Source organism: Falco peregrinus, chromosome 5, assembly GCF_023634155.1.
Source record: "Falco peregrinus isolate bFalPer1 chromosome 5, bFalPer1.pri, whole genome shotgun sequence".
Classification (NCBI taxonomy): domain Eukaryota; kingdom Metazoa; phylum Chordata; class Aves; order Falconiformes; family Falconidae; genus Falco; species Falco peregrinus.
The window spans coordinates 88,277,474-88,305,043 of record NC_073725.1 but is presented as its reverse complement, the minus strand read 5'-3'; the positions used below and the strand labels follow the sequence as shown (position 1 = coordinate 88,305,043).

Genomic DNA, 27,570 nt, shown 5'->3' with positions numbered 1-27,570 from the left:
CGCGTGCATCTTCTCATCGCAGATGCCAGAGTCACACACGGTCAGCTCAGCTGACTGGGACAGCAAAGACCCCCTCCTCTGATGGACCTGCTGCTGGATCTCCAGAACTTCAGAATGCTCCTCAATGGACTTTGCGTGTCACCAAGAAAGAGGAGATCAGTCTCTGAAGCTGGATTTTATGGGCCCTTAAGAAGGAGCAGAGGTAAAGAGGAGTCCACATCAGCACCCAAGGTGGTGTGTGCCGTGCTCTCTGGAGTTACCAGGAAAGCGGTGGCCTTCGGAGCATCTGGTCTCCATCCCTTTCTATCCCACATGTGACAACAGCACTACTCCACAGCCATACGGGGCTAATGGCAAGGGTCCCAGCTGAGAGGAATGCCTGCATGAGGCTTATCTGCCATGGCTGAGCGAAGGCACTACGGGCTCTCAGCTCCCCGTGGCAACCAGAGCGAAGTGGGAGTTTGGAAATGACCCAGCCAAGCCATGCCTTTGAGCAGAGGGTGACAAATCCTGGTGGTTCAGGTGACACCAAGGGAAAGGGAGATTTGCCATCACCCACCTTGGCCTGTTTGCCCAGTGCCCCAGCACCACTCCTTGCTCCCCAGCCAGCCTGCTCTCTGGCTTTCCTCCAGGCACCCAGCAGCCTGGCTGGGTGAAAGGCAGACGGTGGCACATTGGTGCTGCCAAATTGAAAGCACAAGTGCTACTGGCTGCACTGGGCATGCTCCACTGCCCACAGTCTCTGTCCCATCTGTGCCTGGGATGGGTCTTTCAAAGGAAAAGCATCCTCTGAACAGGCGTGCATCGCTTTCGTTTTGGTTAGGCTGTATGCTCTTTTGAAACACGCAGCCCTGCCACCAAAGGATCTCCTACGCTTAGGACAAGCTGAAACTCCCAACATCAAAAATTGGTCCTTCCTGTAAGAGATAGGAAGGACAAGCCTCAAAAGCCAAATTTAACTTTAATGTGCCTCCAGTTACTTGCGTACCACGAAAATATAGCCTCCCACAAAGAAAAACAGGCTATCGTTCCCCCATCTGGTTTCAGTTTGAAAAATACTTATATATGTAGTTTTCCCCAAAAGTTATTGTAGGCATGGGCAAAAAATTCCCATATAAATGACAACAGCGAGAACATTTAATTTTCCCCTATTATTAACTTAATCTCTTGTTTACTTCTTGATTTGATATTTGCATGAGGATCTACTCTGCTTTCCAGAGCTTTTTAGTGCAGAAAAATACAGAGGAAAACAGGTACCTCTGTCCACTTGCTCTGTTTTAGACAGCAGATAAAATGGTTTTGTGAATCCCACGGAAGTTCAGAAAGCTCCTGGAAGTACCAGGAGAAAAACGAGCAAAGTCAGTTGTGCTAATAAGATGAGAAAGAAGAATGTGGTTTGACTTCGGTTTAACTTTTGGACGTGCAGTCAATTAGGTGACCTCAACTTAGTCATTAGAACAGGCGTCCCACGAAGGGAAGCGAAGTGCCTTTCCCCATCCCCTACGTGCCATGGGAACAGCTGATCTCAGGGCACCTAGACACTCCTAAGAGACCTCAGCCCTGAGTTTCCAAAAGGGGTGGAAGCACCTACCCAGCTTAATGGGAATATCGCGGAGTCAGGAAAGAGCCCAAATTTGGTATCCAAAACATGGTTTCATAGGCAAAGGCTAAGTATTTCCTTCCCACAAGATGACAGGACAGAACCCACATATTATTACCACATTTAATACAGAAATAAGGAAATAATAAACCTTGAGATGTCCATTGCACAGCTGCACACATGCGCTATGCACCTCTAGTGAGACTGAAGATAGGCAAATGATTCATTTACAGCCAGAGGAATTAGGGAGAAATCAAAGCATTTTATAATTCGCACCCTATATACCAACTCTTGTTTTCCTGACATGTTAAAAAAGACTCATATTTATCCCTAAAAAGCAGAAGTTAGTGTTTATAATGTTTATAAATACTTGTATAGATGTATAGATGTATAGATACTTGTATAGATGGAGACTCCCCTGAACTTACAAGTGTGTAATGGAAATATTGAAAAATAAAATAACTGTTGAGGAATAAAGTAACTATGGATGCAGAAATGCAATCGTGTAGCAATCTTCGCTAAAACTTGTCCTTGAACTGGGTCAGACTTTGACATATTACAAATTGCACCGTAAGGCTTTTGCAATCCCCCGTCTAAGTACCTGGTCTAAAGTTACAAACAGAACTGTGCTAAAGCAATAGGAAACCAAACCTTTTCCATTCGTGTTATATACCCCACATTTGTTCTTGATCTAAATGTGAAGCAGTATAAATGTCTCACTCCCTACTCATTTTTAATTTGTAGCTCTATGAACCACCTACTGTAGTTCCCACAGATTATGGGATTTGAGTGCAGAGCATTTCTATGGATAAGCACAATTTCCAGATTTTTGATGGAAAAAAAAATTAAAGAGAAGCAAGAGAGTGAATGTAGAGTGATTATGGGTTTTTATATATATATATATGCACATACACGTATATACATACATATATATATATATATATCATGCTTCAGCAGTCCACTTGACCTTCAGCGATGAGTGGCCAGAAGGATGGACAGACGGACAGCAGCTCAGGGGAAACACCTGGGACTGGGGCTGGGATGCTGGGATAAGAAACAAGTCCAGTGCTAAAAGAGAAAAACTTAGTTTTTCTTATCTAACATATAGCCCCAAAAGGCTGTAGTAAGTATTCTTGTTCTAGGAAACTTTATACGTGTAACTCGATTAGCAAAGTATCGTGTGTGAATTTAGGCTCGGCTGCTCACTCTGGGTCGGAAACACGACTGGGCTGCCCCTGCCCTGCTCCTGCAAAGCGCAGGCACCTCTGAATCACTGACTTTGACACATTTATCCTGCTCTGCAGCTTTGTTATGTAAAACACCTCTCAGTGTTGCTTGATCCACTGACTCCTTTGCTACAGGCTGCAGTGTTCCACATTAATACATTACAGGCTAAATAACTGCCCAAGGACTGTTTATGGAAGTGTTGGACCAATGTAAAATGGAAGAATAATTTTACAGAAGGAAGGAATTTTTTGCTACTCTGCTCTAAATTATCCACGTTTGCATCCCTGATGGTAAAGTTACTTCCTAAAGGGGGCAGCTGTCATGAAGACATTTAATGGCAAAAACCTTTCAACACCTTATTTATTTTTTTTACTAAAGGCTGAAGAGTACTTCCATGGGCCAGCAAACCTCAGCGAGGTTTCAGCAGCGTTCTACATGAGAGGACAAACTTCAGATAAATTTCTTCCTGATTTTATTCCAGTTTGTTCCAAAAAGTTGATTTTAGTGCAGGCCTCCTGGATGCGGATGCTGTTTAAGGGTGGGAAGGCAGCATCTTTCCCGAGGTAGGAGCGAGTCTTATAAGTTTGGGACAGGGAGTTTCTCCATGGAGAACATGCCAGCACACAAAAAGAAGGTGGCAAACAAGAGCGGGAGTCCCTCAGCTCTTGAGCTTGTACAGGGATGACTCAAACCCAATTTGAGCCGCTAACCCAAACCGGCCCCGCAGGCAGGTAATGCTCACCAGGCACCCACCCAAACCCTAACCATTAGTGGAAAGCTCGGCAGGTCACACCAGAATGACTGTCACTGTCAGGAGAAGGTGGAGCAGGAAGAGGCAGAGCTACCAGAGTGAACTACCCTGTTGGTTTGTACCAGCATGAGATCAGGATCTGGCCCCATTTCAGTCCCGAGAAAACCCTGTTAGCATGTAATTACGGGGCCTTGTGTGGACTTTGAGACAGGATGTGAAACCAAGTTCCTGATTACTCATGGTCATAAAAGAGACCATGGAATTTTCTACAAAGCTGGGAGAAGCAGATCTCAACCCAAACTCCAAGTCAGGTTGTTGGGACCAGGGCACCGCAGCCCTTCCCGGCATCCCGCGGGACCCAGGTGCCCTGTCACCCTTCCCTCCGGCACACCGCTGAGGAGCAGTGATGTCCCACCGCCGGCACCCAGCTCCAAACGTGCTGTTTGCAAAATGCTTTAGGATCCATCCACCGGACAGGAGCGCTGTGGAAAACCGGAGCATTGTTCCCCCCAAGCATGCCTGGGTTTCTTCACTCGGCACGAGAGCAGCACTCGTTCCGATTAGCTCATTTCATCAATAAAGTCAAACAGCACATTAAAAAAATTTCTACATCTATTAACGGTCCAAGCGTTTCACTAACCAGCTCCATCCTGCTCATTAAAAATACTTTTACAGCAAATGTAAAGTTGGAGTCCAGCAGAAGTGCTCTGCTTCAGTGGTATCTCCAGACGGGTTATGTTGGAAAGAGCCCCACACCACATGCTCCAGAGGGATGGCGGGCTCTGCCCTCTTTCTGCCCCTTCCAAAGGGAGAGCCAGTTGGAAAGGATTTTTTTCCAATCAGAAACTGTGGGCTTATCAAAATATTAAATGGGACAGACCCAGCTCTGAGCACCTTCCCCAGGAACCCTGTTCCCATCCAGGATGCTTGAAGACAAGCATTCTGGTTTGTGGGACATCATCATCCAGAGCTTGCGGAGGTGACTCGCAAGTGCAATTGTCATTCTGTGCCTGATACTTTTTTCTTGTAGGAACAGCAGCAGGGTCAGGCTACGGACCCTTCGAGCACCCCTCCCACCCCCAGCCCCAAACCGCAGACTGCCCCAGCTCCCAGCCCCAGTGGCCACGGGCAGACGTGTGTGATGGAGCTCGCACGTCAATGTGGAGCAGCTACCAGCCAGGTCTGTCACCAGTGGAGACACTCAGACACCAGATAAGGCAGATCAATGGCAAATAAGCTGAAAGCAGTCATCTGACTAAAAAAATGAGATTCCTTTTTTTTTTTCTTGTTAGCACAGCATTAAGGTCATCTCAGAGTGCAACAGCCGTGGTGTTTAATGACGAGCTCTTGCCTGTTTTGGTTAACAACCAGCAGCTGGTTTGTAATATCAAAACCAACTTTCTTACTGAAAAGTGATTGAAGAATGCACCCGTGAAAGTTTCACAGCTTCCTTTGAAACGGGTTTCAAATTGGAGCTGGGCACCTAGTAAATAGCATTACAGCTTTACGAAAATAATCCTAAATATAACCGTGTCTTTTGGACGGCACTAGCTGGACTGGGCAATAATTGCCTAGTCAAGTTGTTCTGGGAGCATTTTGCTGCAGGTTTTTATTTTTCCTCTCTGCTGAGGTCTGCCACATACTCGGATATTAAGACATCATAAGAAAAATTCCAACATGGCAATTAATCATTAACTGTCATAGTTTTCCATAAGGTGCAAATTTAAGGTTATAAAACTGTCAAAACCCGAAAACAGTTACACGGGCTGCTGGTGCTGTTGGCTGGATGCACTTCTGGGAGCGGATGCTGACAAATACCTGCGGTGCTGCGGGCTGCAGCTCCTCGGGAGCAGCCAGGATGCTGAGCACCCGTGGCACAGCCTGTGCCCGTGGGAAGCTGTGTGGCCACCAAGAGGTGGTCATGGTGCAGTCCTGCGTGGCTCACGCAGCTGGACCTCTGGCTGGTGGGTCATCCTCGTGATACCACCTGGGGTGATGGTTATCTGTAATGCAAGGTTTGGTAGCAGCCTGCCAGACACCTTGTCCTCAGCCTGCGAGTCACCCTGAAGATGACTTTGGTGAGCCATAGAGCATGGCTCATCTCCTAGTGGGTAGGAAAAAAGGAGAGGAATGTTGGATGGATGCATTGAGATAGCGCCAGGATGTGGGAAGACCTCAACAGAGGAAATACTGCCTGGATGTTGATGGATTATACATCCCCTTGAATGAGAGTGCCTTAGGTCTGTATTCCTAAGGAATATGGGTCTAAGGACAGTCACTCCCGCATGGCGGTGTTTTTAATTCAGCCATCAGCAATAAAAACAAGTAGAAGGTCACCTACTCAAGTGGCAAAATTACGGCCCTATCACTTCACACAGCAGCAGGGATGAAGAACATCCCACTCGGCATCCCCAACGCCTTGGTCCTTCCCACAGGGTACCGGGGCGTCAGGCATGGAGGGTTCCGAGGACCAAGCCCAGCACACAGCTCCACAGGGTCCTTCCCACCAGCTTCGACAGGACCAGACATCCCAGGGACAAACCAGATGTGCAACGCAGGAGCAGGTCACACCACAAATGCCGTTGCATTTGCCATTTCTGCTTCAGAGCAAGCATTACCCAATATTAACGTACAGGCAAAGAAGTGTTCAGCAAAAGCATTTGTCACCCTAGTAGCAATAAGCCTTGTTTGAGGGCTATCCTGTTTTAATTGCCATCTGGAATAGGCTGGCAATAGGATAAATCAATAATTCAGCAATTACACAGCAAAGCACAGAACTCCGCTGTAAGAAATGCAGGATGATTATTGAATTATCAATAATAAAGCAGAACAGTATTAAGACTAGAAAGTGAAAGCCCTTTTTTTCCAGAATATCCTTTTCTCTAACTGGGACATTCTTCACTGAGAGACATGTGGGTTCAAAATTCCCTCTGCAAAAAATGATGTGAATTAAACCCTGCTCTCTCAAATCCTGGATCAGTCTGAAGTCACATGGAACTGTTTATATTCCTTGATTGAAGGAATGCTAAAATACTTCTGGCAAAAATACTTCAATTCCCTTTCCACATATAGTCCTTGCAGGCTCTTTTGAAATTCACTTTCTCTACAATATTTAGACATATCTAACAATCGCCAAAATAAGAGCTAACCCCATTAGAGAAGGAGAATGCATCAGAAAAAAACTGTTCTGATAGCGAGCTTTTTGCCTAGTATCTGTCCAGGTCTTGGTAAAATTTGGATGAAATTGGTATTAAAGACAGAGTGTGGGGAAAACAATGTTCCTTGGAATAAATGTAGATGGGCAGGCTGAGCACCTCAAATGTCAGACAGCCCTGGCAGAGGGAAATGGGATGGGTGTTACAAATCCACTGAGATCCAAGGCTTTGCGCTGACCAGTTGTGGACATCACAGTCAGCTGCAAGAGCTGGACCAGGACTCCGCTCCCCAAATTTGTTGGCATTTCAATCCCAGCACAGACTCAAACTCATCTTTTCCTTTTAAAGTTAAAAGGCAAGGACACGACCACATCCGCAGGCATAAGGAAAACACAAGGCAAAAGTAAAAGAGATGTCACATCTCATCAGCTTGACAGTACGGTGGAAAACATCGGTGGCTTCTCTGATTTATATCTTTCTGCAGCTACTTTCTTTGCCTCATTAAAGTACATAATTTCAGTAACTCTAGGCTCTTAGCAACATCTGCAGTAAAATATTTAACTTGGGTTGGCTACTCGGTGTCGCTGAAAGCCAAGGCTGGGTGTATTTCAAAATCCAGGATGACCTGGATTTTTCCACCCACGCAACCTCTCGCAGCACATTCGGGGCTAATACACGGACGCGCGCGGACCTGAGCTGTCAGCCGTGGGCTTCTGCAAGCTCAGGAGAAATAGAAAACAGTTGTGGCGTGAAAACACCCCGAGAAAAAATAAACTGGTGCCTTATTTGGGGCGGGTTACCATTTGATTTTAATAAAGAAAGCCTGCAAAAGCCTCAGGGATAAAAAAAATGAAGTATTGAATGTAAAAATTTTAGTGGAAATGGTATGTTTAATAAAAAAATAATAAAAAAAAAAGAGGAGAAACCTGAAGAAAGTGCAGAACAGTTACCGTGCCTCAGCATCTCCGTTGGGAAAGAGCCTCTGCCACGGGCAGCAAAGCACCACTTGCTCCCCACCCTAAGCCGCTGCCTTCACTGTAATAGAAAAGAGGTTGAAAATTGTGACAAATATATGATGTAATCGGCCAGCTCGCTGACATGTTGCACGGCATATTTAAAATATGAAATGCCCAACCAGTGGACATAAAGCTTTTGTGAAATTTTCCATGGCCAAAAGAAAAAGAAGGTAAAAAAGGCATTTTACTTACATCCCAGATGGTAGCTTAGCAATCCCCAAGCTGTCAGTGGCAGGGACTTAAGTAAATAGCAAATGAAATGTACGTTGGGCAAAACCAGATATGCTTAAGAAAACACAAAACATGTTACAGAACACATTTTTATGCTGCCATCTGCAGCAGTTTCTTTTCAGTGTTGGGGCGCCTTGCTTGTAATTTAGGCTACAATAGGACTGAGGTGTAAATTATGAAATGATAAAAAAAAGAGAAATTTCAGTTCGCCTCCAACGCGGTTCCTTCTACACGGGACCAAATCATGCCCCAGGAGGGCTGGTGGGACAGAGCCAGGGAAGGAGGTGCAGAACCCAGGAGAACCAGGATGCTCAGCGTTGCTCCAGCCTTGCTGGCAGGGCTTTTATTTTATCTGTGTGTTGGCCCGCACATTTATTTGCCGGTAGAAAACTGAAATAAACCTCCAATGCAGGAGCTGATTCAGTCTGTTTAGCGCTAGCTGGTAATGCAAACTTTTACTAGACAGCAACACAAACGTTTCAAAGAAGCTAAAGCCCTGTGTTCAGGTTAGAAGGCAGAACAGATAAGGTGCTCTGAAGGGAGACATGCAAAAGAACCTTTGTGCCATTTATCTAATAGGTGGCTGTCGGCACACATGGCATATTACAGTTTCAAAAGCTGCCTAAGGAGCCTGTCTCCTACAGGGAGCTTTGAAGATCTCAACCATTAAGAGGTTTAGTGCAGTGGGTATTTCCTGGTAGTATCGTCCTACTTTTCCCAGCACAGATTTGGCCTGTGTCAGATGGGATCACATGAAATGTAGATCCCGGAGGATGCTGGAGAGGAAGCAGAAAATGCCACCCACTTTCAAGGTCACAGCTGCAAGAAGATCCCTGCTCATGCTGCTGCACTGATCGCTTACATATGAGACGAACCTTGGAAGAGAAATGAAAATGTATGTGTATCCCAGGAAGAGCTGTCGTCAGACAGCCTTACTGCTGGCGGAGCAGCGCTGCGACGAGCCCGCGCATCGACAAGAACCTAATGGCAGCTGCACTGTTATCAAGAAGAGATGCGCTCTTGGAAAAAAGCTGCATGGGGCTTGAAGTTTTCCGGCTCCAAATAATCTCTAGCAGAGGATGAACTACAGCTGCCTGTCTGTGAGTAAGCTCCTACGCTCCAAAGCGAGTGTGTGACTCATTCAACAAAACCCAAGTGCATCAACATCAGCCATGGGGCTGATTTTAAAAGGTTACTCATTATTCACCGGCAAATTAGATTTGTCAACAGAGAGAGAAAAACTTCAGCATCGCCTGGTTCTGTGATTCAAGCAGCCTCATCTAGCGAAGTGATGAGCTCTTCTGAGCCAGGTGACAGCTAGCATGACATTAAGGCAGAAGAAGTGGAACAAGACACAAGGCACAAGAGCCCACAACGTGCCAGGCACTGGCTGGCGCTGCCGCAGGGGCACGTGAAATGGCAGCGACCAGGAAAAGCAGGGATCTGAACGTTCCCAGGCGCCACACGCCAGCGCAGAGCTGGGAAAAATGCAGAGTTTTGCTGGTCCAGTTTTTCTGCACCGTCAACATCGTGAGCAGCGTGTTGGCAGCGTGGCCATGTGTGAACGGCCAGTGGCAGGTCAGAGCAGCAGGGCACCACGTGCAGGGGGAAAGGCACCCGTGAGCAAGAGTATCCGTGGGGCCAGAGGGGCTCCGCACCCCTGGAAGGTCCTGGCTTGGGTGGGCATCTGCATCCTGCACCTTCACACTACGGACTTTGTTACGGGTAGTTTTAGTACAGCTTTGTAGCTTAATTTCTTCTGACAGTGAGAAGGAACCCTTAAGGTTTCCGTAAACCAAAATGTTTACAAGCGAGCGCCAAGCAGAGAGCCGGGTCCAACACGGCCCGCGAGCAGCCAGCCCCACCGCTGCAAAATTACACGATGGAGCACAGGACGTGCCACAAGGCATTAATCTCCCGACGCACAATTTTAGCCTTGAAATCTCTGCGTGACAGATACATGAGCAGCTCAGACATGACTGAGGGAAGTTTAACGAAGCAGCAAATTACAGCTCTGCCCAGGATTTTCCATCCAAGATACCACATAGGTATTTCCCAGGACTCACTCATTGGCAGTTGTGGTCAGAGCAGCTCCTTTCTGGCGTCCTGCAGTGGCACCACTGCTGTCAGGGTGCTGGTGGCCATGGGTCCCTGGGCTGCAGCAGGGCACTGTCACCAGAAAACAGATGAGCGGCGCCAGCCCAACACAATAAAAGGTATTTGCATGGACCCAGCGAGCTCCAAAGGAGCTCTTTGGTACCTGCTCCAAGGTGTCTGGGGGTGCGCCTGGTCCTCAGGGTTCCCTGTTTTGGTCTTGCCCTGGACAAGGAATGGTCCCTATTCTGCGAGCTTGTGATTGAATCATGAATGCCTGGGACTTCTCTAATGCTTTGCTTTCAGGATCTCTATGTGCTTGCCAAACTCAGGAGAGGACAGATGGCAAGACAGAGGTGAGGAGCACACAGCACCTATGGACCCAGGAGCAGAGCCCACCGAGACACACTGCAGGGGACGCACCCAGCCACCCCTCTGAGCAACCTCAGCTTTGGAAGACAATTAAGCTGTGGCTTAAGGAACATCAGATCCATTCCTCGCTTGATCCATCCACAGAAATCCCTCCGCATCCCCAAACATAATTACTTTCCCTAACTTACTGATATTTGAAATAAAAGTACAGGTAATGTGGCTGTCACGGATGGGATGGAGGATTGCACCCAGACACTGCGCCAGTACCGCAAGGGACGAAAAGCACCACAAAGGGAGAAGCAGCAGAACCACCACGTACAGCCCTGAAGCATCATCCGAGCAGGGCATCTCCACCGGAGCACTGACTGCCCAAGCAGCCAAAGAAACACTGCAAGAACTCTTACCACAGTGTGTGGAGTAGTCCTTCTGGCACCCTATGGAGCTCTCACAATTTTTTCCTTTATGATTAATATTAAACAAATTATTAAACAAGTCATATTCCTTATGGAATTTCCTAACCGTGTCTGTCTATATTTTTCTCTACTTCATGGTTAATATTTTAAGATCATTTCTCTCTTTTCTCCCTTTTATTTCACATTCATATGTTTTCCTTCATTTCATGAAGCAGATTTCTTGTTTAGTAGTCATGACAACACGACTACATGTTACACCACAGCCTGGGGCTTTTTTTTTTCTTTTCTCCCCCCCCAGTCTGTCTTAGAAAGAATATCCTTTAAACAAACAGAAGCATAAAATGGAAGGGGCAAGTTCTGTATCGACTCCTCCTCCTTTCCCTCCAATGACCCACTTCAACAAGACTTCCCAGCATGGTGGGTGAGGACTCATTTGGCTTCAATCCTGTGAAGTCTTATCTACGTAGTTAACTTCAATGGAAATACTCAGAGCACATCAAGTGAAACACATATGAAAGTCTTTAAAACCTCGAGGCCTACGCCTGAAAGGCAGAAAGCAAAAACCTGGAGTTGCATTTTCTTTCTGGGCGTTGATCTCTGCACAACAGCTACAGGGTTGTGGTGCTACGGGGGTGAGCACGGGGACGTGCTGCTCCCGGGGGCGAGGATGGGGTGACTTCCATGAGATGCTGTAAGCTCAGCATCATCTTCTAAAGAGGGACCATGTGGACCACCATCGGACCAGCAGTTCGGGCACAGCTGCCTGATGGCTTTTGTATCTCTGTCTTCCTCCGGGCTCTCAACAAAACCCAGCAGCGGCAGGACCTGCTTGCTTCCACCTCTGCACTCCTCATGTCCATGAGCAGGACACGGTGATTAAAGCCTACCCGTCAGTGCAGCCTGGGGAGCAGGCAAAGCAACTTCCAAGCAAAGGGGCGTCACACCAACAAATGCATTTTTGTGACCGAGGGAACAGCTTTTACATTTCTTTTAAAATGAACATTATATTTCAGTCTTTTAGGATGGTGGTAACCAGTAGCTTAGAAGGAATTTAGGCTTTTGACAAAAAAGGAGTGTATTTTATTTTAGACTTCTCCCACGAGCACAGTAAATGGCAATGGGTTATGGATCTGTGTTTACCCATGGCAAGAGGTAACTACAATTCCACGGTGTGTTTTACATACTGAACACGAAATACCAATTACATAGATGGCCAGCCGCACTGAAAGCAATGCTCAGTCAAGAGGAGGCAACGAGGAAGGGAAAAGGCCGGGAATTTAACAAAGGCAGATGAACCTTTAATACGGCAGAACCTCTGGGAGCCCTGAGACACTGTGTCCAGATGTTTGGAGGTCGATGTAACCTGACTCCAAGAAGGAAGAGGATGTATTTCTTAAAATTCCCTGTTGTGCTTTAATTTACTGCAGTCTTGCAGAGGACGCATGTGGTGATCACAGGTGGAGTTTCAGATTGACCATAAACATGAAGTTGGGGGCAAAAGACTTGAGCCGTTTCAGGTTTGCTTGCCAAGAGAGTTGAGGTACAGATTTCCATGAAAACATCTCCCTCCCCTTCCCCTGAGCTCCAGCCATCAGTAATGGGGGTCAGAGGAAAACCCTCCAGCAGAGACACTGCAGGCACCGACAACCCTCCTACTGATGGCAGCCAGGACCAGAGGCAGGCTGCTGCCCGAACGAGGGCTCTCCAGCTGATCGCTTCTCCTGTGCTGGGTGGAGAAAGGGAAGGAACATAGGATGGACAGCAACAGTTTGAAGATCCAATTCTTATCTGTGGTCACGTTTCTTCTAAATAGCCCCAGCAAAATGATCTCTCTGCTTCCTCAGAACCCCACTGTCTTCCCCTGAACACTTTGCAGAGAGGAAAGAAAAATACTGGCCCCGTCGTGTCTCTGGCACCATCCCATCTGCCCACTGAATCGCAGGGACCGAGCTGGTTTGGATGCACTGGGTTTCAGAGTGCCCCCCCCCCCCCCCCGATCCTGACCCTTTTACCTTGGCTTCGCTCCCTCTGATGTTTCTGGCCCGCATTAATGATCAGCATTTGATTAGGAGAACTGGCAGATTTGCCGTTGTTGCTACAGAGGGATTTGCATGAGGATTAGAGCTGGTTTTCAATGGTTGGCTATGGAATAAATGACATTATTGGTGCAATAAAAAGCAAACCTTCTCCTTTTCCCATTCTCCCCTCCTGCCATTCCCAACTCTGCTCCAAACAAACACTGCAGTGTGGTTTGTTTTTCCAGAGGAAATTTTTAAATTTACGTTTGACTACGTTCCGAGTTTTCTACGGCCGCGGTATTTCGGCACCTCTGCACAGCAGCCAGCAGCAGGAGCTGGCAGGTGCTCTGACACAGACTGTGATGTGACAGTTGACTGGCAGATGAGAACTGAGCGACCTTCCTTCTCTCCCAACCTGTTTCATGTTATAGGAACGCAGAGCTCAGCAAACCCCTCTCTCCCTAACCTCTTTACTTCGGCCAGGACCAATGACCTGAGCTTTCAGAATTGAACCTCTTCCATAATTCACTGTCTCCTCAAGGAAAGAGGATGCAGCCAAAGGAGATACAGGGGGAACTCCCCCCCTGAAGGCTAACCAGCCTCAGGACTCCTGGCACAGGGCAGCACAGACCCCACTGTCCAGACAAGTAGTAGCAAAAACCAGTGGAAAATGGGCAAAAATGGCTCCTGCAGAGGAACGGGTCAAGGTGAGGATGAAAACCCAAATGCATCTCTGGACTGGGAGAAGGTTGAGCTTCACCAAGAAACAACCAATACCGCTGTCAGCGTGATCCGTACCTGCCAGGCACTACCTAACGCTTCAGGCACTGGCAGACCCGGGCAGCCCAAGAACAACGGCTGCTGCGCCCTGGGGGGAGAGCGGCCGGCGCCCGGGCCGGTGGGCGAGGGCTCCCCCCACCCTCTGGCTCAGGACCTGACCCAGCAGCGGAGCCAAGAGGAAACTCGCAACACCATGGGGGAGCGTTTTGCAAAGACCATTTGGCACCGGGGGGTTGGTTCCTCATCTCATCTGCTCGTTTTCACGTGGCTTTGCTGGTTACGAAGGCCACAGCCTGGCACTGCTGCGGGAGGAGCACGGCGGGCTCAGGCGTCCCTCTGGCTCTCTGAGCAGACCGGGGGCTTTCGTGCCTTCAGGGGGGGAGCAGAAGGTTCTGCCGTGCCCTGGGGGGGGGGGGAAGGTTAATGGAGCACACGCAGCTGTGTGCCCACCTTGAGCTGATGGTGCCGAGCTGGTCAGGATGGCAACCGTTTGGGCTGTTGGCACAAACTCAACGCAGACCGTTAGCCAAATGCTACAGAGACAAGCCAAGATGACACAGAGGCACTGCAGAAGCAAGAGGGGCAGCGAGGGAGCATCCCACCATGGCAAGAAGAGCTCCTCTAGAATACACAGCCTTCTTCTCCTCCCTGCTCGTTCACTCGCAAGGTGCAAGAAACCAACCCACATGCCCACCCAGCACTAACAGCCACGCCACACAGCCCATAATCTGGTATTAACCATCCACAAACAGCTCTCATGATTTACTGCTCATGTTGTGAGTTTTTCTGCTAGACTTTCTCCCCGCTCCCACTGCACCACCTTGGATACATGATTTCTGCAACCAGGAGAGACCCGTGCTACGCACACATAGATGCTCCCTCTAACACCAGGGTGAGCTCAGTAACAATATGTTTCACAGAAGGGAAGCTTTTTGAAGCTTTTTGAGCCTTTAGAGGGTTCAGATCCTTGGATCTTTATTAGCTGAATGAATCAGCTGCATGGCTACCAGAAAGCCTCTGGGATTTTCTCTTTCATCTCTCCTCTCATCAGCACGAGTCACGAGAAGTGCCGATGTGATGAGTAGGGAACATTGTTTTAGGCACTTGCTTTCTCAGCCTTTGCAAAACTGGCACTGATCTAGGGTTCCTCAGTGCTTGCAAGTTTTTCTAATTAAAGTAGGGTGAAAATTTAAAGTGCCATATCTCTTCCTGAATAGCTCCACATGTGGACACCAATCCAGGCCAAGCCTATGTTGTTCCTGTTCAGCTTAACCCATCTTCAAAGGAGGTTGCATATGTGTCAAACGAGCAGTTAATCAAGAACACCTCCCATGGACAGATAAACTGTCAGTTTGCTCCTGGCAGAGATGAAACTAAAATGCAAGAGTCCCTTGGAGGAAAACAAGAGAGGTGAGACCTCGTGCTGCAAACACTGGCCTGGAACAAGGTATTTTGGGGCTGGAGGCTCAGCTGAGCTCAGCCACCTACTCAGCTTATGGCAGCAAGAAAAATCCATTACCTTCTGCAAAATGCCAACATTGTGCCAAGGAAACAGAAGGTGAGACTTGGGGTTTGCAAACAATTCTCCGGGCAAGGATCACCACCAACCATCGTGCAGTGTCTCCACCCCATGCACGGGTGGGCGCGCACCCCGGCAACAGCCGGGCACCGCTGCCTGCATCCCAGCACAACATCCCTCATCTCGTCCAGCGTGGCAAACAAGCCACAGCTGCTCGAAGGGTATCTTGCACCAATCGGCCATTTCTCTGAGTCACCGTCTCCAAGAAACCCCAGTTTTTATAGGAAGATGAAAGTAATGAGTGACACAGGTTTCCTGCGATTTCTAGCTGTTGCATCACCAAAGAGATAATGTCTTTGGTGGTGCCTGGGGAATCAGCTAATACAGCTGTGTAAACTGCGTGTGGGCTAAAGTATCTCAGGGCCGCATCCTCATCCCAACACTTCCAAATCAAAATAAAACCTCTCTGGAGGCAGCATCATTACAGAGAAACATTAAACCCAGCAACTTGGCCCAGAAGAAGCAAATGAGTTATTTTCATCAAAGGAGGACACTAAAAAATCCATCTTCGCCTCTTACCCCTAAACAGACCGGACACCAAGTTCCAAGGCTTTATCTTTACTCTGGAATTACACGGGATTCATTTAATTGGCTTTAATTAAAGCTATCCATTCTTTGTGCGAGGGATACTGGTAAAACCTGCACCTCTGATCTGTGGGTGGTTTTACAGATGTACATTCAGCTGACGCGAGGTGCACTCAAATCCAACTATCCACACAAATAAAACTGCAGTAATTAAACCTGGCAGAAAACGACCTATTGAAATAAGCAGATTAATAAATAAAACGCAGACTTGACCAGCTGGGAGGACAGAAGGTATCCTCGGGGCACACAGGTACATCTCGATGGACTCTGTGTTACCCTGATGGAGTTACCTGCAGCTCAGGGCTTTGCCCATCAGGTCCCAGCACAGCCACCATGCTCCGCAGGGATGCTGCCATGCTCTGCAGGGATGCAGCCAGCCCACACCGCCGGCATGCCAGCATCCCCTCCCTGCGGCACAGCAGCTGAGAAAGACTCCTGCTGGTACGGAAGGTGCGGAGAGCTACGTCTCCGCAGGCGAACCTGGCTGGCTAAAGGCAGAGCAGTCAGGTTTCCAGCAGAAGGAGGGGACAGCTCGTTTGGAGCTCTGACCCACCCAGCTCCCCAGCTCTGCTAACCTGAACCCAGAAACCCAAGGTATGAGCATAATTTACACCACTCCGACAGCTGGTGATGCCAGAGGAAAGACTAAAGAGCAGGAAGGGTAGGAAGCCCTCGTTTCAGCCAGGAGAGCTTGCTATAGCCATTCAATGCAGCAAAACCCTCCCCTAACCCCCAAGAACACTGCACCAAAGGCAGCAGCCCACTCCCAGCCCCTTCCACTCCTCGAACGGGCACGTTCTGTCTTCACACATCTATATCTGACACTATTAAATGATTCTCTTCATAATACATGTATTATAAATTCCCTTTAAAAAAAGTTTATAATCTGCCATCTGTTTCCAGTTAGGCTGTTCTGATTTCTTCTTTTTTCAAATGGAATATAAAACATTATTTAAAGGTCCCGTAATCTAGATGGTGGGAGGAGAGAAACCAAAATCCAAATACCATCACCACTGTCACCCTGCTGAAAAGCAAAGACTTAGTGAGAGCCAAGGGCTGGGAAGATGCAATGTGACAGGTTCAGATCAGTAATAAGGTACAAAAAATGTGATTAAACTTGGAAGAACTTTACCATCACTTCAAGTCATTGCACAGAAACTGCTTAAATCTACAGCTTAAAGACATTCGACATGTATTAGCGGGTGAGTCCTTTGGCTTGGGCAACGTTAATGGATCGTAATGGTTTTAGTTAGCTTTAGTAGCTACACCTAAATGCAAATAAATAGCCATCACTGGAAATATGGTAACAGTGCATGTTCAAGATCATGTCACTGACTTCAGTAACATCTCTGCTTTATAGCTGGTCTGGCTCTTATTAGACACAATGTTTTATACACACACTTACACATACATGCAATCACATGTGCAACACATACTTTATCTCCCATCCTTGTTTGGACCCAAATGCTGCAGCACAGCATCGAGTGAATCACATCTGGAAAGTGCAGATGTTTTGAAGCTCTTGCAGCCTCGCCAACTCATATCGTTTCACTGACAACATCGTTGTAATTGATTTTTCTCTTCAAGCCCAAGCACCTGGAAATTCTGCTAGTGGACTGCAGACACAAAGATTCCGGATTGCAAAGAAATCTTGAAAATCAAATGCAAAATTAAAACAGGGGGGAGGACCCCACCACCCAGCCCTGCCCCTGAGCCCTAGGAGCCTAAGTACTCCACAACCTCTTCCCTTGGCACGGGACGGACCGCGTGTGGTGGATGTCAGCCATGTCATTTAATCCGGCTCTGGAAGGTGTTCCTGCAGTGTGAAGAGGAGAGCGGCGTAAAGCCTACATAGAGCAGCACAGAAAATGAGACCTGAGAGTACCCTGGAAAGCTGTAACACAGAAGAAACGCCAAGGGCAGCCAGAATTGGTCGCATTTTCATTATACTTAAACGAATCTTGCAATTTTGGGATCTAACTCGTGATCTTTTAATGTCAGCGCTAGCAATACACCCAAGGACATGGGGCCACCGGAGCCTACTCGGTGCCTGGGTCTCCTCGGCTTGGCCATGGCGGTTACTGTGGGACAGAGACGACACTGGGGGCACCGACCCAGGCCACCGCTGTGGGGACAGCCTGACACACATGACACCTTCCACCACGAACCTGAAACTCAGCTGGAACTCATCCCTCTGGTGCGGCCGCACGCTCTCTCCCCTCCCTGCCACCGTATCCTTTTGCCGTATGAGCAAATATATGCTGCTGTGAGACAGAACAGCGCTCTTGGATGGCCAAACGCGCTCAGGCTCTTCCTGGCCCCAAAACCAAAAGCCCCAGTCAACAGTGAAAATTAATCCAGACCTTCCTGCTGCGTTTTTATAGCCATAGCAGCACTCTGCATCCTGGGGGCCTCCTATGCAAATCTGATTTCATAGCTGGGCGTAAAAGCTCGCTCTCAGGTTTAATAAGCATCCCACTATCAGTAGCAGAGATGAGACAACAGGCATCCCGGCCCCGGACATCTTACCAAGATGCCTTCACGACACACTGAACCCTCCTCCGTGGCAAAGCAGCATGTTTCAAGTCGGACAACCAAACACAAAGGCACCTAAAATCAAAGGCTGACAGTGTCCCAAATAACCACGTTTTATTTTCAATTTCAAAAAAAACCCCAAACCACCCAACAACCCACAAACCCAAGGCTGTGGGATCCCTCCAAAGTTTCCCTCTGCGTGCCAGCAGGATGACTGATGGTAAATCACACCAGCTCCAGGGCTCCGTCGCAGACTGCTGCCAGGCGGCTCCGCCTGTTGGAGTCACTGACGGTCCCCTTTCCAATTAATCAAGTTCCCATACTGATTAACAGCATGATTCATGTCTCTCGTTAGGCGCATTCTGTAACAAACAAGGCTGTATTTCAAGGCCACTGGCTTAATGGTTAAAATAAATACCTTCCAAATTTCTATTTTCAAGTAGCTGAACCTTTTCCACCTTTACAACTAATTCAGACTTCCTTCAAATTATTTTTCTAAGTAATATAACAATTTGTTTTTCATTAGAGCTTGTCAAAGCCGGACTTTGGTTTATTTTGAGAGAAACCAGCACTCTCCAGAAACTGTTTAGTACAATTTGAATGACGCCCAAAGGGGTTATTGCAGCCACAATCAAAATAGAGTTTACAGCACTGGCTAGGGGTGACCCTTTATTTAATGATTAAAAAAAAAAAAAAAAAAAAAAAAAGAAGAGACACCCCACCACCACCCCAGCCCCCTGAATCAGAAGCTAATTAAATGCACTCCTATGGCTAACAGTAAGTGTTTCTAAGTCACTCCGATTACTGCAGAATGCAAGAACTTAACTTGTTGCTAACTAATACCAGACACGATTATATGAGCAGCATTATTTACTGGTTTGGGGTGGTATGTGCTGGTATTCTTGTGTCTGGCACGGCAGCCTCGCCTCGCAACAGATACTATCAAGCTGGATATGAAATCAAATATAGGAGTGATTAAATAGTTTGGGTTCTGCCTGCTTACGTTAGATTTTTATTTTTTGGGGAGGGGGTATAGCCTGGTATTTCATTTAAGGTGGCTTAAATGCAACAGAAAATCTGCCCTGTAACTCCTTTGATTTCACATTCCTTTTGTTTTGCTGTTGAGAAAAGCCGAGCTGGAGCTGGGCCAGGGCCGCGTGCAGGGGGCTGGGGGGCTGCTGCGGGCAGGGGGCTGGGGTCACGAGCACCCCGGCTGCCCCTCGCCCGTGGCACCGGGATGGGTGGGCAGGGCTGACCCAGCCACCCGGAGGCTGATGATTAATCTCCGTAATCCCAGCCCAGTGCTCCAAGGCTCCCAAACAACCTTCTGAAACACTCTCCCTGCATCCTCCATCTCAGACCCCAGTCCAAAGCAGATTTTTAAACAACTAAGCTGCAAAACTATTTTCCATCAGCCCATTCCTCCCCAAGCAGCAAACTCATGTTCTGGTGTTAATTTTTCTGGGATGTTCTCCGTTTGTTGTTTCTTTCTAAACCACAACAAAATCAACAAAATTTGGACTTGTGTGAGGGCTGAATTTCCCCTTTGTTTCCACAGGGGAAAGGCTGTGCTGCTGCCCAGCCGTAGCGGTGAACACCCACTCGCTCGCACCCTCCCAGGGATGCTGCTGCCAGCGGTGCTGCTCCGGGGGGACCACGATCCCCAGCATCCCACCTCGATCCCCAGCATCCCACCTCGCGGGGGATCTGCAAGTGACATCAGAGGCTGGGGTGGGGGTAGTGCCTGGAGGAATCTTATCTGCAGTCTCTTTTGTCGTCTTAACTCCGGGGTGCTCGTGGTCCCGATCCCTACAGTGGACCTGCAGGATGGACGCCCCAATTTTCTGGCCGCTGCCTCCCAGCAGCACTGGGGCGGCTCCGATGGCAACTGGGGCAGCGGCTATGTTCTCGGGCACAACGTACTCACAAGGTAATGACACTACTCGGCATCAATAACAAAAAAACCTACTTGAGCAGTGCAAACATCCTATAGGTGCGTAATTAAAGCACAAACGAAGGGGCTGATTCTTCAGCCACAAGCCTGGGACTTGTGTAACCCTGACAATCCTCCTGGAGACACATCTGATTTCCACCAGCCTAAGAAAAAGAACAAAACCGAGCTCATATCTGACAAGTGAAAACAAACACTGGATTCAGACACTTTCTGCCGGGAACGGGGGGAGCTGTTTAATTTTTGTTCCTTCTCTCTGGGCTGCTGCTGTGACCTCTGCTACCTCCTAAGTCAGCAACACAATACGTTGCAGCTGTGGCACTGCAACAGCATGATTTAATTTGTGCGTGTGTGGCTGGAAGGGCAGTTCATCCCTCCAACGTCTTGCGGCATGGCAGAGGCAGCAGTGGTGGAAGCGGGGGGCTTGGTCCTCCCCTCCCAAAAGAGAGGGGGGAAAACCCCCGCTTCGCCTCCTGTGCGCAGCTTTGGAGAGGAGACTGGGAAAAGGATCAACTAGAGGAAAATGTCCATCTCCATCAAAATTTATAGGAGGCTGGTGACTGTTCAAGCCAAGGGAAAAAGGGGCAGATAATATCTATTTATTCAACAACTGTTTTCTGCTTAACACCACCCCCCCCCCCCCCCCCCCCAAGCAAACAGAAGAGGGAAATGGCTTTGCTGCCCACTCTCCTGCACGTTCCCAGCTCCCAGGAGCTGCGTGTCTCCGGTGCGGTGCCCAGCTGGGCAAGGGGAGAGCTCAGAGTTTGTTTTCCGAGGGAAAAGAGCCAGAGGTTCCTGCCACAGCCCCCCTCCCCGGGGGGGCTCCCTCTCGGCGGGTCCTCCCCCCTGGCCCTCCACCAGCTCGTAAAGCCGCCGCGTTCCCGCGCAGCTCCTTGGCCGGACCCCGAGAGCTGTCTCGGGAGCTTTCTTTGTCAGCGCTCTCAGTTGGAGGGGGTTTTGGCTGCAGAGGTTTTATCTTTGCCTTCCGCAAGGCTGGAATTCAGCTTCGCTCTTGGCATTGTCATCCCTCCGCTTTATATATGGCTCCTGCTGAAAAACAGCCCGGGATAGCCTGAATTGCAGCCCACTGCCAAACCTCCGCGGGAGGAGGACTGGTGGCAGCAAAGAACTGGCAACCCCAAGGCTTCACCACCCCGGCTCCTTCGGGGAACCTCTGCCCTGATGTGTGACGCTGGGGGCTGAGCTCATCCCGGCACCAACAGCCCCCCCCCAGGCAGCTCCCTGGCCACGAGGCTGCGCAGAGGATGCTCCACACAGGACGACGTCCTAGGATTTTTCAGGGGCCATGGAAAGGAGTCAGGCTTCCCAATTTCATTCAGATCCAAAGGGATTTGAAGGCCTAAAACTCTCCCTGCATCCTAAAAACCCCAAACTGTGCCTATATGACTATGACGCAGAACAGCACCATGGAAGCAAAGGAACGACCCTGGCTTTCCAGCAGTGCTAGCCTTATACTTTCCATTTACTAGTTATTTCTTTCTGGATTTTACCTTTGTGATACTGAAGCTCCTTCCCATCTGGCACAGCCACCCCCACCCCCACCCACCCCCACCCCCCGGCTGTAAGAAACCTCCTCCTTGCCCTGCTCTCTAACCCAGCACTACCTGCCAGCTTGTAGGGGCAAGGTGGCTTTTTCCTGGCTTTTTGGCTTTCCTCTCGCTTCCCCTCATCAACTCCTTTGCCAAGCAGTGTAATTTTACTGCCTGGCTTAAGGAGCCAAGAAATACGTTTGCTGGTGTAAGCTGTGCATTAGACGTCGTCAAAAACATGCAGCTTCAGGGTTTTAGGAGCCAGCTCGAGAGAACAGCGCAACACCCGCAGAGCAGCACGGCCGCGGGTTTGCACTCTCTCTGGTTTCACTGGCGTATGCTGGTACTCAGGTCGCTCTGCCCGTGGGTGGCTCAGCGCAGGGATGGAGCTTCAGGCAAGGAAAGGCGTGTGCACAGGGGATGGAAGCATCGGCAGGGAGGTGATGCAGTGCTCTCGTAGGTGGTGTGGTGGGAAGGGGTCCTACGGCACCAACCTGTGGGCAGGGGAAAGGACTGGCCTTCCCCATGCAGCACTTTCATCCTCCTTCCCCCTTAAACCACAAGCTCATTAGTGCATGGGCTCTGGTTTCTACAGAACCAAGAACAACAGGGTCGAGACCTCTCCTGTGGTCTCCAAGACCCTCCGAGAACTCTTCTTCGCCCTCCAGATACCAACAGCCACATTTTGCACCTCATTTCTCCTGAATGTGGGGGTGCTTCAGATCTCCATGTATATTTTTGAGGTTCAGACACCAACACTACTACAAAATCCGCCAAGTGGTACCGTCAGACTCAAAATGAAAGAAATACTCATCAAAGCGATTTGCAAAACATTGGCCATCGTGACCACCCGCAGCTGGGTTTCCATCCTGCTAAGTCAACATCACGTTCGATCGCCACCATCAAGAGACATTCAGTGAAAACAATCTCATCCTTATGAACCAACAAGGTGTCCAAAACCCCAACCCCAGCATGGGAAGTTTAAGCCTCATGATGGGATGCATGTGTCCTGCTCCAGGCACGAGCATCTTGGCAAACATGGCCGTGTCTCTACACAGCTGCTACACAATGCGCCTGTACTCCTCAGGAAGAACGACAATAAGCAGCAGCAAAAAGCTTTCAATATTTAGCAAACTCTCAAAAACTCTCAGGACTCTCGGTTACATATGAGCAAAGGGGAAACTCCACCTCAGGCTTTATTTGGAGGGTTCTGAGGCTCAGACTGGCCATTTCTCAACCAGCGTGTTTTTCACAGAATCACAGAAATATAGAAGGGTTTGGGTTGGAAGAGACCTTAAAGACCACCTAGTTCCACCCCCCCGCCATGGGCAGGGCCCCCTCCCACCAGCCCAGGGTGCCCCCAGCCCCGTCCAGCCTGGCCCTGAGCCCTGCCGGGGATGGGGCACCCACAGCTGCTCTGGGCAGCCTGGGCCAGCGCCTCGCCGCCCTCACAGGGAAGGATTTCTTCCTGATAGCTGATCTAAATCTGCCCTCTTTCAGCTTAAAGCCATCACCCCTTGTCCTGTCACTGCATGTCCTTGTAAAAGGCCCCTCCCCAGCTTTCTTCTTGTTACAGGGCTGGAGCACAGAGCTGAGCAGGGAAGGAGCTGAGTTACAAGTCTCTCCTCCAGCTTTATTCCTGGCAGAGACAATTTGGGGTAGTGTTGCTCAGCACAGCAAATCACCTTATTGTAAGCACCTGCTTACAATAAACCCCTAACGATGTTGAAAAGTTAAAACGTCCACTTAGTTTAATTTCTGTTTTAGATTTGGATTTCTATGTACTGTAAATGCTAGAAAGAATCTTTTTCTGAAACAATGCTGCATATTTGCATTTGGAGATGCTCCATAATTGGCTGCCCTTCATCTAAGATTTCTTTCTAAATGCAAAAGGATGCTCTCAGCACAGGCAGTCTGAAGGGGAGGCTTTGCCACCATCACCTGCTAATGCCTTCATGCCAGCTGGGAACTTCTGGGCAGGCTCCCTTGCAGGTGGGGTGGGTCAATGCACTACTTTGGGTCTCTGAAACCCAAGGGCTTTGAGCCTCAGCAGACACTAAAGGAAGAAAAACGCCTCGTGGGGTGACGTCAGCCTGTGCAGGTGGGAGTTTGGGGGTCTTTGCTTTTGGGACACGTGATGGGAAAAAGCAAGATGGGCACAGTCAAGGGGTCTAGTCCTGCTGAGCATGATCCTGCCTGTTTGCTGCACCACCTGTATGGCTGAGAGTGTCTCCTCAACCTTGGAGGTGCCACGTCCCAGAGCTCCCCCCGCCCCAGCCACCTCTTCAGTGCAAACAGCTTCCTTGGGGTTGGGGTTCCGTGCAGCAATAAATGGCAAGGTCAGCACAGCCCACTCAAACCTCTCTCTCGGGATCAGGGAGCCCCCGGTGCGGAGGGCACATGCCTGCTCTTAGTGTCCCTGGCGTCATGAGATGGGCAGCCTGGTGGGACCCCGTGCCGCACTGTGGGGACAGTCCCCAGCCCTAAGCCCTTGGCTGGGTTCGCAAGCAGCTGTGCTGGCAGCTGGGGAGCTCTTCCGCAGCCTGTCCAGGGGACAAACGGTTGACGGGGCCTGGCTGTAAAATCTTGGATGACATTTTCTCTCCACTCACCTTTGATCCTGGTAAACGTGCTCTGGGTGCTGCAATCAGATTGACAATCTCCCTGTGTGCAGATGTCCTGCAAAAACTACACCCACAGCTGTAAATCACAAAGCCCTCCCCGATCCGGTGGTTAGCGACAATGAATAATGATTTTTCTAATGGGAACTGGCCAGCATTCAACCCACTCCTTGATTATTTTTTTCCTAAGCAAGTACTGTTTATATTGAGAGACTTGCAATAAGTAAGACTCTTGGATTTATATGAGATCAAAAAGCAGCCAAAGGGGGAGATTTCTGGAAGCTCAAGCTACAGGGACTCCTCTCAAGAGCAGGCAGACCCCAAACTGAGATCACAGCAACGCCAATGCACCCCAAGCACCAAACCCATGGGGTGTCCCAGCTCCTCGGGTCTCGCGAGGACAGTGGGTGGGCAAGCACAAGAAGGGGACGGTGCAGACGTGCCTACGCAGTGCGTGTGTCAGTCATCATCACCCAAACCTCCCACACTGTAGGTGGCCCAGGACAGTCCAGCAAACCCAGACCAACCCAGTCTGCCTCTGGCCTGGCCGGCACAGCCCCACGGGAACGCAGTGGGGGACACGTCCAGCCCCCCGGCATGCCTTCTGCTCTGCTGAGCCCGTGGCTGCCGAGCCCCTCCTCTCTGACGTTTCCAAACTCACTAAGCCTTTTTCCTTACAAACGTGAACCAGGCAAGAAAAGTAAGTTCACACTTGAAAAAAAGAAGAAAAAAAAAAAAAAAAAAAGACTTTTTTCTTTAAAGCACAACTTTTTTTTGGGTTCCTGACAAAGCAATATTCTCCAGGCCAGTTGGAATCTGGAAAAATACACTTACTCAACCTAGCCACCATGACTCCAATAACAATTATAAAATGTCCAATAAAACTTCTATGTAATGTCAATTCAAATCTTGAAAAGCAGAATTAAGTGGTATATCAACATTAAACTTTATTGCTTCCTTTGCAGAGCAGAAGTATTGTCAATAAAAGTCATTCTGAATGAAGAAAAGGGCAGTAAATATTAAATAAACAGGTTTTTGTTGAAATGCTATAAATGCACCAGAGCTGCATTTTACACTGGGACCCTTTTTTCCTTTGCAGACTCCCCCATGATAGAAATAAGTCAGTAATTGTAAACTATCAATAAAGCGCCAATTAAAGGGTGGTTAGATGCATGCATTTACAATATGTCATTATAAGCCTTTATTGTATGTAGTTGGCTTTTTCAGATCCCACTGGCTCCGTCTGAAGTCCCCCAGCACACCACCAGTCCTGCCGCTCGTTATGGGCCCTTGGAGGAGCCGTGAGGGTGCTGGAGGAGAGCGCAGCTGAGAGCCCCGGCTGGGGGCTTGGGGTGCATCCCCCGTGAGCCCCGCGCCACGGCAAGGATGGAGAAATCCAGAGCTGAGAAGGGGATGAGAGAGGAGCATCTGGTCAAGCTTTCTGGTCATGCTCATTTCTACTGGCAGCAATGTGAAGATAAAGCATCACCGTCTTGGTCCATTACGCTATTATTTTATTATGACAGCCCTGCCCTGAGACACGGCAGCTGTGCCAAAGCCCCGACTGTGGCAGCGTGGTTGTTTTCTGACAGGTGTCTTCTGCTCCTTTCTGGCTCTACTCACCTCAGAAAGAGCCATCGCCATCCTTCCTACACTTCCTTACATCCAACAGTATTTCTACTCACAGTTCCTGCTTGCTAATCATACCCCCACCGTGTCTCAGCAGCTGCCTGCTTCTGCAACGCACAGCCAACAGAGATGGGATGTTTTGCTTCAACCATGAGACGAAATGCTTCTTTGGGGGTTGGGCTGAATATAATCCTCCCAGTGACACTGAAAACCTCAGGCACGATGCCCATCGCAAACACAACCGGCACCTCATGGAGCAACGCCCCAAGACCTCAGACCCCTGCTGCCCCGCTGCCGGGACCTCCAGCTCCCTGAGAAGATCCATCCCCACAAAACCAAACCTAATGCCAAAATGTCTGCCGAGCGAGCAGAGGTACCAGCCCTACACTTGGTGGTACCCAGACCCAACGGGATGTCTTTTGGAAGAAGGTGGAGTGGGCATCTCTGTGAAGGCACAAATCCCATGACTCTTACGTCAGACCTTTAAAATCCAATCAGCATTTTTGTGGTTTACCAGTCGGGTTTATAAGCTGTTCCCTAGTTTAATCTTCACATGTATTTACAGGAAGCAGTAACAGCTACCGAGTATGAAGTTCACTATGCTGAAATGATACTGAACAAACCCTGCCGTCAGCAAGGGCCGACAGCGGCGCTTCTGTGAGTCAGAGTGGCTGAGGTTCAATGAGCTCTTTGAATTATGATGAGGAGAGACAAGATGAATCAGATGTGGTCTAGCAAAGTGCATATGCAGGAGCTTCTGTCCTCTGACTTTTGCACAGATTTATTTACTTCATGTACAAAACCAACCCCAAACCGAAATTGACTGGAACTTGAACGCAATTCATTTTGGAAGAAATTATTTTCACTATGAATCCAGGCTCAGGTTATAAAAAAAAAAGCTCAAATGCTTTCAGAGATAAAGAACAGCCTTTGAATGTTAAATATAAAAAAACTTCCCTTCAAAGGGTGAAAGACGACTATAAAAATTAACTTTTGGAGAAGTTGCAAGTGTTCACCCCAGCCACCCGCAGCCACAGGATCAGACCCTTTGCACTGGGACATTTCTCTGCCATCCATATGAATGGAAACCAAACCAGCAGCACAAGGAAAAACATGGGAAGAGCACCCACGGCAGTGTGAACCACCCGAGAGCCAACAGTTAATAGCTGTGAATCATCTTGATTCACTTGAGCCTGAACTCCCGACCTGCTGATTGAGGCGGTTCCTCTGGATGCTGCCCCTGCTCGGGGACGATGGGCTCCAGCGACCCACGCTGCTGCCGGCACACGTGCCCACGTCCCGGCTGCAGGTTACACAGCTGGTGTGAGGAACGAGCATCTGCACCTTGGCCACCCACAGCCCACCCCACAGCCCCCCGCGGGGGCAGCTCTCAGGAGGAGAGGTCTGAGACCCTTCAAACACCCTCTGCGCTGCCCTGGGCAAAGATGTGACCCTTCAGAAGC

At 49.0% G+C, this 27,570-nt stretch overlaps 1 protein-coding gene across 3 annotated transcripts in view; it reads right to left on the bottom strand.

Moving 5' to 3' along the window:
- Nucleotides 1–27,570, bottom strand: part of LMF1 (lipase maturation factor 1) — a 206,330-nt gene that overhangs the window by 37,081 nt on the left and 141,679 nt on the right. The gene's annotated exons all lie outside the window — the stretch shown is intronic.